The 10,340-nt window shown below is 35.3% G+C and overlaps 1 pseudogene; it reads right to left on the bottom strand.

Annotated features, from left to right (window-relative positions):
* Positions 1-3,179: 3,179 nt before the first annotated feature.
* On the bottom strand, positions 3,180-10,001 carry LOC116536102 (annotated as a pseudogene).
* Between the last annotated feature and the right edge of the window lie 339 nt (positions 10,002-10,340).

Here is a 10,340-nt window from a genome sequence, read left to right as displayed (position 1 = left end):
TTTTTATTTTGAATGAAGTTCAACTTATCAAGTCTTTATTTCATGGGCTTTGTCTTTGGTGCTGTATCTTAAAAGTAATTGCCAAACCCAAGGTCATCTAGACTTTCTCCTCTATTTTCTTCTCAGAGTTTTATAGTTTTGCATTTTACATTTAGGTGATGTAAATGATGATCAATTTTGAGCTAATTTTTGTGAAGAGTGTAAGGTCTATGTTAAGATTCATTTTTTAATGTGGATATCCATTTGTTCCAGTACCATTTGTTGAAATGACTATCTTTTCCCCAGCTAATTGCTTTGCTCCTATGTCAAAGTTCAGTTGAGTATATTTGTGTTGGTCTATTTCTGGTGTCTCTAGTCTGTTTTACTGATCTATTTGTCTATTTTTCTGCCAATACTTGATTACTGTCTTGATTACTGTGTAGCCTTATAGTAAGTCTTGAAGTTGGGTAGTTTTAGTCTTGTTTGTTCTTCTCCATTAGTATTGTGTTGGTTATTCTGGATCTTTTGCCTCTCTATATAAACATTAGAATCAGTTTGTCAATATCCATAAAATAACTTGCTTTGGTTTGCTTTGCTTTTAGAACTTTCAATTATGAAACTCGAGCCGAAGAAATGCAATGACCAGTAGAGGTATATCTAAGTAATTTTACTCAACCTGCCTAATTTTACTTAATTGGATAATCAAAAGCTTCCATCATTGTTTTTCCTGTTTTTTTTCTTTTTATAAACAAGAAACATCAAGATACATGCCTTAATAGTGAATGACAATACCCACGAGAATAACTACAAATTTTTGAAACATTTATTTTATTTTAATATTGATTATTGCCATAAAGCAAATGTATAATCTGCCTTGAAAACCTATAACAGAGAGACATTATCAAGCCTGATCACTTGATGGAAGTGGAAGTGACCCTCCCTGGAGTGACATTTAATTTTTCTGTATATATTTTAATGCTTTTATTTCCATTCACTTACAGAAACCATTATTCATTTTCTGTGATCAGAATATAATCAGGTTGTCAAACTTACATGATTCAGTATTGTTGTGAAGTTCTTCTGTTCATGAATCCTTCACAGAAGAATGCCTCTTAGTCTGTGTATGTGCAATTCTATTTTTTAAACAACAATGTGTTTTATAAGAAGTCTATAAAAGTAGAAATCACACATAAAAATATGGATTACTCTGACTTGTTGGCAAAGTAGGTTATAGCTGGATTTGAGTTTGGGAGTTCTGTATGTTTGAGGGCATCTGGAAGTCAGAGTCAGTGAACAGTCCTTGTCACTAATCTGTAAGCAATAATTTCAAGTAGTATTTAGTACTTTTTAACTACTAAGAAATTGAAGCATAATCACTTCCTGTGTAACGCTACTTAGGTCTGAGCAGATAAGGGCATTTCATATTATTGTTTCTAACATTAAAATTTGTTATTTAAAAAAACAATTAATGTTATTAGAAATCATGAGTTTTGGCTTTTTTGTTGCATTTTGAACATATGAGGAGTTCATCAATTTAAACTAGTTTTTTTGTTATTTTTAAAAAGAAGAACATAATCTTTTTACTTCTACATACCAGTTTAAAAAAAAAAAATCACTGATGCTATCAAAAGGTTCAGTACCTGAATCTTAACTCTTATGTAGGTGCAAGTAGTGCTTATTGCTGAAAATGCATGGAACATATACCTTCTTCTAGAGTTTTTTTTTTTTTTTTTTTTTTTTGAGACAGAGTCTGGCTCTGTCACCCAGGCTGGAGTCCAGCGGTGCAATCTCAGCTCACTGCAACCTCTGCCCTCTGGGTTCAAGCAATTCTCCTGCCTCAGCTTCCCTAGCAGCTGGGGTTACAGGTGTGCACTACCACAACTGGCTAATTTTTGTATTTTTAGTAGCGAAGGGGTTTTGCCATGTTGGCTGGTCTCAAACTCCTGACCTCAAGTGATCCACCTGCCTCAACCTCCCAAAGTGTTGGGAATACAAGCATGAACCACCCCACCCGGCCTTCTACTGTTTATTTTCGGTTGAAGGGAACATGCAGTTCCTCTTAGGGAATTTTAGGCCCCATTACCCTGTAAAATGAACAGTTTTGAATAATTATTGTGAGACACCATTAAAAAAAAACAATTTAAAATACTTCATTCCAAATTAATATACAAGTAACCTCAAGAAACTCAGTGCTAAAGGAAAACAGCAGGCAACTTCAATTCAGAATTCTTCCATCAAACTTTTCAAGAATAGAGACTGGCTTAATACCACCCTTCTAAAACAAAACAAGTCATTTTAAAAGCTAAAGAACCCATGTTAATATACAGTAATTTGATTATAAAGTTAAAAAACCACAGTTATGTTTCCTCACCTAATTTAGAATTGTGAAAACATAATACCTTAGTGAGCGTTAAAGGATACTTCAAATTAACGTGTCATAGAAAATCGTCTCTTGAGCTTTCAAATCGTATACCAATTCTAGATCTCTTGTTATTTATTTATTTATTTATTTTGATCTATGTTTGAAGGTGAATTACATGGGGCTATTTGCTTCTTTAACCTAATTTCAAATCTAAAGACAAAATTAAAATGCATTTTTTCCTATTTCCAGAAGAAATTGCCTCAGATGCTACTGTCCTATGATTCTCTTTCTGTTCAGCCCACAATATAATAGTGTGCTGTTCTTCCAAACTGTCTTATAAGGCAATACTACAAAATTAAATAGATAAAAGTTACCATATAGGCTATGAAGATGGTTGCTTGTGGTAATCATTTATTTATTTATTTATTGCATTTTAGGTTTTGGGGTACATGTGAAGAACATGCAAGATTGTTGCATAGATACACACATAGCAGCGTGATTTGCTGCCTTCCTTGTGGTAATTTTTAAGCTTGACTCTGAATAGACTTAAAAAGAAGGGCACCTGGAAGAGGTGGCTCAAATTTTGTTCTTCAAATTACAGGATCATGCTCCCGAAATTTCAAAAGGCCTACACCTTAAGGGCAAAGCACTGATAGAAGCTTTAGAGTCATTTCAGAAAAGCACATTGTTTTCTCTTTTAAATCTTTCCTTAATATACTTTTGGAATGAAGGCAAAGAGAAACCAAGAATAAAACTAGCCAAGCACTCCAGCAATTGGGCTTCCTGCCTATTTTCCCTGTTCCAAAGAAAAGAGAGACACCATCCTGCAATAAATATTTCATAGACAACTGGACTTTTGCAATGTCAGTCAGCATTTGATGCCCCATATCTCCTGGTTCTTTTTTTTTTTTTTTTTTTGCCAATAGTTGGCCTGGCAATAGTAGTTAAATGGGAGAAATTAATCTGTAGAGGAGGAAAGGCTTCCTTTAACTGTTGAAGGGTGCCGTCTGGCAGGATTCCAAAGACTTGTAGTGTTTTCAGAGTGGGAATTGCTTCAAGTTCATGTAAAGTTTTGGGTATATCACAGCACCGACTGAGTGATACATGCTGGAGGTAGTTGAGCTGATAAAATATGTGAAAGCAGTCATTCTTTAGCTTTAGCATGACATTATCACTTAAGTTTAGGTAGACATCTAGACCCTCATTGGGGCATCTTCTAACTAAAGTAGAGACATCAGATTTTAGGAGATTCTTTCGGCAGCCACTGAGATTCAGCTGGGTGACGCCTTCTGACAAACGCGCAACAGCCACTTGCACATGCTTTTTCAGTGAAGTCATATCACCAGCAGAGGTTTAGCTCATCCAGTCTGGAACAGCTGGATTCAAAGAACCCAGAACACCCAGAAAGGTAGAGTAGCACTACATTTGAGTTCTGTGCAAGATGATTGACGATAGGATCTGAAAGCCGTAGGTCTTCCAGAAAGCTTAGATTCTGCAACTTGGAGCCCTGAGACAGAATGCTATGGAGGGCAGACATATCTATAACTGAGTTCAACAGATCCTTCTGCTGTATATGAAAAGGGCTGAAATGTTCAACTAATGGTTGGTCATAAATAATTGTGGGCCATGGAAGGCAAAAGCCCCAGACTAATCATATCTGGGTGTAGATTTTTACCTGTGAGTTGTAAAGTCTGCCATAGAGACTCAACAAATGCTAGGGCTCAACAAATAACACCTCTTCAAACATCAGAGGCTTTTAGCAGCTCAATGAGACACAGACAGAAAAAGATCCCAAAGAGCGGCTCATCTGGAAGCGAGTCCCATAAAACAGCTGGAAAGTTCTCTCCCGTTAGTTTAGGCTTGTGGATGATCAGTCTTTGTCATTTTTTTGCTCATCAGCCATTTCCTTGGCAGGCTGTGTGATTGGCCCAGGTTTTAGAGCAGTTCCTGGAGGATGTTCTCACTGTCTGCCTCCTCCTTCTCCAGGGCAGAGACTCTGATGCCAGCCAGGAGTTCAGAAGTCTTGCTGGAATAGCAACATTTGAAGTGTGATGGGCACCCCTTTTATTGTTTTTTAAGGCCCACTTTTCCTTTCTGGAATTAAAATAATTTTTTAAGTGTATAAATTTATAGGGTACAAGTATAATTGTGTTACATGCATAAATTGCCTACTGGTGAAGTCAGGGTTTTTAGATTAGTCATTATCGAATAATGTACATTGTACGCATTAAGTAATCTCTCATTATCCACCCCCTCCCATCCCATTCACTCTTCTGAGTCTCCATTTGTTTATTATTCCACACTCTAAGTCCATGTGTAAACATTATTTAGCTCCTACTTATAAGAACATGTGATATTTGTCTTTCTGTGTCTGACTTGTTCCTCTTAAGATAATGGCCACCAGGTCCATTCATATTACTGCAAAAGACATGATTTCATTCTTTTTTATGGCTGAATAGTATTTCATTTTGTATATATGCCACATTTTCTTTATCCAATCTTCTGCTGTTGAACACTTAGGTTGATTCCATATCACTGCTATTGTGAATAGTGCTGTGATGAACATATGTGTGCGTGTATCTTTTTGATATAATGATTTATTTTTGGGGGGTACTCAGTAGTGGGATTGCTATGTTGAATTGATACATCTATTTTTAGTTCGTTTAGAAATCTCCATACTGTGTTCTCATAGAGGTTGTACTACTTTACTTTCCTACCAACAGTATGTGAGTTCCCTTTTCTTCACATCCTTGGCAATGTGTTATTTTCCTGTTATTTTTAATCTTTTCATTAATAGCCATTCTGACTGGTATAAGATGATATCTCATTGTGGTTTAAATTTGCATTTTTCTGATGATTAATCATGTTGAGCTTTTTTTCATATGCCTATTGGCCAGTTGCATGTATTCTTTGAAAAATATCTATTCATATCCTTTTCCCACTTTTTAAGGGATTATTTTTTATTGTTGAGTTGTTTGAGTTTCTCATAAATTCTGGATATTAATCCCCTGTCAGATGCATCATTTCAAATATTTTCTCCCAGAATGACTAAATTAAAAAAAGAGAAAACTTTCCAAATTAAGTGTTGATTAGGATATTATGTTAGTCAGGATTCTCTAATAAGACAGAACCAATAAAATATATATACATACATATATATGTATGAACATATTATATATATGCATATTATTGTCTCTCTATATAGAGAGAAATATATATATATACACATATTATTATTGTCTCTATATATCTCTCCATATTTTTCTCTCTATATATAGAGACAGAGACAGAGACAGAGAAAGATATATGAAAGGGGATTTATTAGTAAAATCAGCTCACAGGATTATGAAAGCTGAGAAGTCCCATGACAGGCCATCCACAAGCTGAAGAACCTGGGATGCTGGTAGCATGCCTGAAGACATGAGAACTCAGGTTTAAGTCTTATAGTTCAAAGGCCGAAGAGCTTGTAGTTCTGATGTCCAAGAACAGGAGAAGAAGAAAGTTTATTCTAGCCCCATGAGAGAGAGATAAATTTATTTGCTGTTCCTCCCTTTTTGTTCTATCCAAGTGATATGGTTTCACTGTGTCCCCACCCAAATCTCATTTTGAACTGTAGTTCCCATAATCCACAGATGTCATGGGAGGGGCCTGGTGGGAGATAATTTAATTATGGGACAGTTACCCTCATGCTGTTCTTGTGATAGTGAGTGAGTTCTCATGAGATCTGATGGTTTTGTAAGGGACATTTCCCCCTTTTGCTCAGCACTTCTCCAAGCTGCCGCCATGTAAGGAAGATGTGTTTGCTTCCACTTTCACTGTGGTTGTGAGTTTCCTGAGGCCTCCCAGCCATGCTGAACTGTGAGTTAATTAAACCTCTTTCCTTTATAAATTACCCAGTCTCAGGTATGTCTTTATTAGCAGCGTGAGAATGGACTAATACACCAAGCCTCCAGCCCATTGGATGGTGCCTGCCCACACTGAAGGCAGATCTTTTCCATTTAGTGCATGTAGTCTCACACCAGTCTCCTCTGGAAACACCCTCACAGACTCACCCCAAAATAGTGCTTTCCCAGTTCTCTAGATATTCCTTAAGTCAATCAAGATAACGCCTAAAATCAACCATCACAGGTTTAAAGCAACTGGAATTCTTACACAATGCTGGTGGAAGTGTAAATGGGTAAAACCACATTGGAAAACTACTTGCCTGTTTTGATTAAATCTAAATATATGCTAAATAATTATGACCCAGTAATACCAAATCTCACAAAATGAGTAGATATATTCACCAAGAAACTTGGACAAGACATCTCAGAAGCATTATACCAGAGCCAGAAAAAATAAAATATTTATTAACACAGAAAGGATACATAAACTGAGGTATAGTCAGACAACTGAATATTTAGCTATGAAAATGAGCAAACTACTACCACAGGCAACAACTTGGATGAATCTCAGAAACAACATGTTATGTGAAAGCTGTTGGACATATAAGGGTACATACTCTTTTTACATTTATATAAAGTTCAGAATCACAAAACTTATCTATGATAGTGAAAACCTTGGGAAAGGAGGGGAATAATGAGTTGAAAGGGGAATGAGGGAGGCTTTTTGAATTTGAGTCACTGTTTCTTGAGGTGAGTGATGGTTACAAGATGTTTTCATTCTGTGAAATTTTATTGAGCTGTATGCTTGTGATTTGTGTATTTTTAAAATGCTTGTTGTTATATTTTGGCACTAACATTTATTTAAAAAAACTTAGAAGCAATCCAACAGAACATACTGCATTATATAAAAATGATCAGAATATATGTGAGAGGAAATTTATATTATTTTAAGCTCTTATGGTAAACTTACTGCCTCCTACACAATGGGTTAATCTCATGAGGTAGGGATTGCCTTTTAATAGATGAGTTGGGATTGGATTTTAGGTGTGTCTGATGTCAAAGCCCATGCTTAAAGCCACTATCTCGTACAGCCTTCCATTATGATTATTCTCTTCCTTATCTACTTACAAAAAACAACTGTGGTTCCAAATATTTTCTTTTCCTGTTTTATTTTATCACACTAAGCGACAGTGATATATTGTCCATATCCTTCATTGTGTTTCATGACACCAAAATCAAGTTAAAAAACATTTGTTTGCTCTAAACAAGGCCAAATGACTACTTTTATGTACATATGTGTATATTTATTATTTGTGTGTGTGTGTGTGTGTGTGTGTGTGGTGATCACAAAGCTTACATATATGTATGATGTATGTAGTATATCTTTACATCTTTTGAATAATTCTTCACTTGTGTCATGGCACTTTTAATACTTTGCTCAGTATTTGATCATAGCTGAATATTGAGCAGACAATCTCACTGTCTGTGGTGGGCATTTAAGGTTTTTGTTTTTGTTTTTTACCTCCCTCAAGATGTACTAATTCAGAATCTTTCAGAGTATACAGCAGTTTAATTTTTTCCAACATGCATTGGTTTGTACACAGAAATATTAAATTATATCTGTCATTGTTCAGCTGTTGCCCAATGATAACATTTGCTCAGTTCCCCTGGAGTGTTTTATAATTCCCGCCTCATTTCAACTGGCTCTTATGTTCATCCCCCTTCTGGTTGTTAATAAATTGGTGAAACTGCAACACTACCCGTCATACATATGACTATACCATCGCCCTGTTAGCCTTTTATACACACTGAAATTTGGTCATTTATTTTTACTATTAGCTTTCCACCTCTTACATACTTTATAAGCCACAGCTAAATTGGCACATGCTCACCTTTAGATACTGAATTTAATATATAATCACCAAAGAATGTGAGGATTCTACTGTTTTTATAGAGGTAATTACTTTTTTTCCCCTAGAGTGTAGCCATTTAGTTTACCTACTGAATATCATAGATAATTATTGACTATTTTTCCTTAAAAAATAGTTTGCCAAGTATTCCAGCCTTTCCCATATATTCACTCATTCCTTTAACTGACTAAATGCATCTGACATATTTATTACTGAAGATATATATTCATAAGACACTTTACAGAATAAATGTTCAACTCATTTTTTATGTAGCAATAGCTTAGAAAGCTACATCAGAATAATATATATAATTATATATTTTTTTATTTGCTTATATGATATATTTTCTTCACTTAATTTTTCAGAGACTATACTAACAGAATTACTAAAAGGACAAAAACCAATAAGGTATTATCTCCAAAGAAAAATGTTTGAAAAATTAATAAATTCATAGGACAGAGCAGTTACATTTTTGGCATCCTTAATATTGCAAAGCATAGAGCTAGCTGAAAAGAGTATTAAGTAATCATTATTTACATTATGGACAATAGTAGATCCTCATTCTGTTCAGGTAGATGCAGCAAACTAACAAATCTTCCTTTATTATAGAGTCTATGTGCTAATTATAGAGTAGCTACAAAAGTTGAAACTTGTTCGAAGTTAGAAACGATGATACACCCACATCCTCTCTCAGTCACCTTTCAGTAACCTGCCTATTTCAGAACTCGGTAGCTTCAGCTCATATTATTATAGTTTTCACTTTCTTTCTTTCTTTCTTTTTCGGTTTTTTTTTTTTTTTTTTGCAAGATACTTGGGAATGGTGAAATAGAATAGAAAATCATTACAACACAATGGTATTTCTGCATTGTCTGTAGGTTTAATATTTTGATTTGTTTCTCACATAGTCACTTGGTTATAAATCCAAATGAATATTTTTTAATCAGTCTTGGAAGAGAAATGCCTTGAAAAAAATCTACCAAGCTTTATTTGTGAAAAATGTAATGAAAAGTTTAAGGAAGGAGAATGAGGGCTTACAATACCAAGATTTTCATGAAAATTAATCTAACCTATTGCTAAACTCAAATTCCAAGGCTGAGTTTTGAAACAAACTTTCTTATGGCACTATAGCTAATCTGTGATGACTGTTACATAAATAGCTTTTTTGCACTACACCAAATACAAGTGCTCTTATTTCCAAATCCCTGCAAAACTGTTATGACAGCGAATAAACAAGAATCATTTTAAAAGAATAGACCATTGCTACAATCATGTCAATTTCAGCATTCTTTTCCCAGCACTATTTTACATATTGGGTCAGACAACAGTTTTAGTCCTAGTAACTGTCTATTTTGGGAGCTCACCTACAATCTGGTGACATTATGGAAAAAGCATGAAATCAGAACTGCAATATGAATAAAAAAGGCAAACATCTAGAGTTTAAAAGATTATCTTTGTACTTAGCTACTTGTCATCTATAAAGGTACTTTTTAAGCACTAATTAATCCGCTTAAAACCTTTATGAGCATGGCTGGACTAGGAGAAAAACAGGGTTTTGAGGAGAGAAAAGTGAGAGGTTCCTATTGGAGCTATATTTTTTCCATAGCTCATCTCAAAGCAGAATCTCCTAAATAGGTAAGTCAATTAAATTCCTCTTATTTGAACAGTCAGGCTGCTCAGCAGATAAAGAAATTCTATTTTGCTTGAAACCCCTAGGGATAACCTAAAGCATTGTTCCACAGTAAGCCAAAGTCTCAGAATTGAGAAATCAAGGGAGCCCGGAATCATCTTACATATTTGGACATCTTCAGGATCAGCGATGGATGGATTTAAAGCCAAATAACACTGATTCTGACTAGAATCGGACATATTTCTAAGAAAATAACCAGTTGACTCCCCATGTCTAATTCCTTGCAGGTCAATAATTCATTTCTGACTATGGCAGTTTCAATCAAACTTTTGGGGTTACAGAATGCATGTGAGTGTCACTGCCACTGGCAGGACTGAGGCATAAATGAGACAGAAGACCAAATAATAGGGGAGAAGTTGTTGTGGTAGAAGATCACCAACTAATTCTTTTTTTTTTTTTTACCCCCCCGGAGACAGAGTTTTCCTGTGGTAGCCCAGGCTGGAGTGCAATGGCGCGATCCCGGCTCACTGCAACCTCCATGTCCTGGGTTCAAACCATTCTCCGTCTCAGCCTCTCTA

Source organism: Sapajus apella, unplaced genomic scaffold, assembly GCF_009761245.1.
Source record: "Sapajus apella isolate SASKATOON/1434 unplaced genomic scaffold, GSC_monkey_1.0 scaffold98, whole genome shotgun sequence".
Taxonomy (NCBI): Eukaryota; Metazoa; Chordata; class Mammalia; order Primates; family Cebidae; genus Sapajus; species Sapajus apella.
This window is presented reverse-complemented; position numbering and strand designations above follow the sequence as displayed.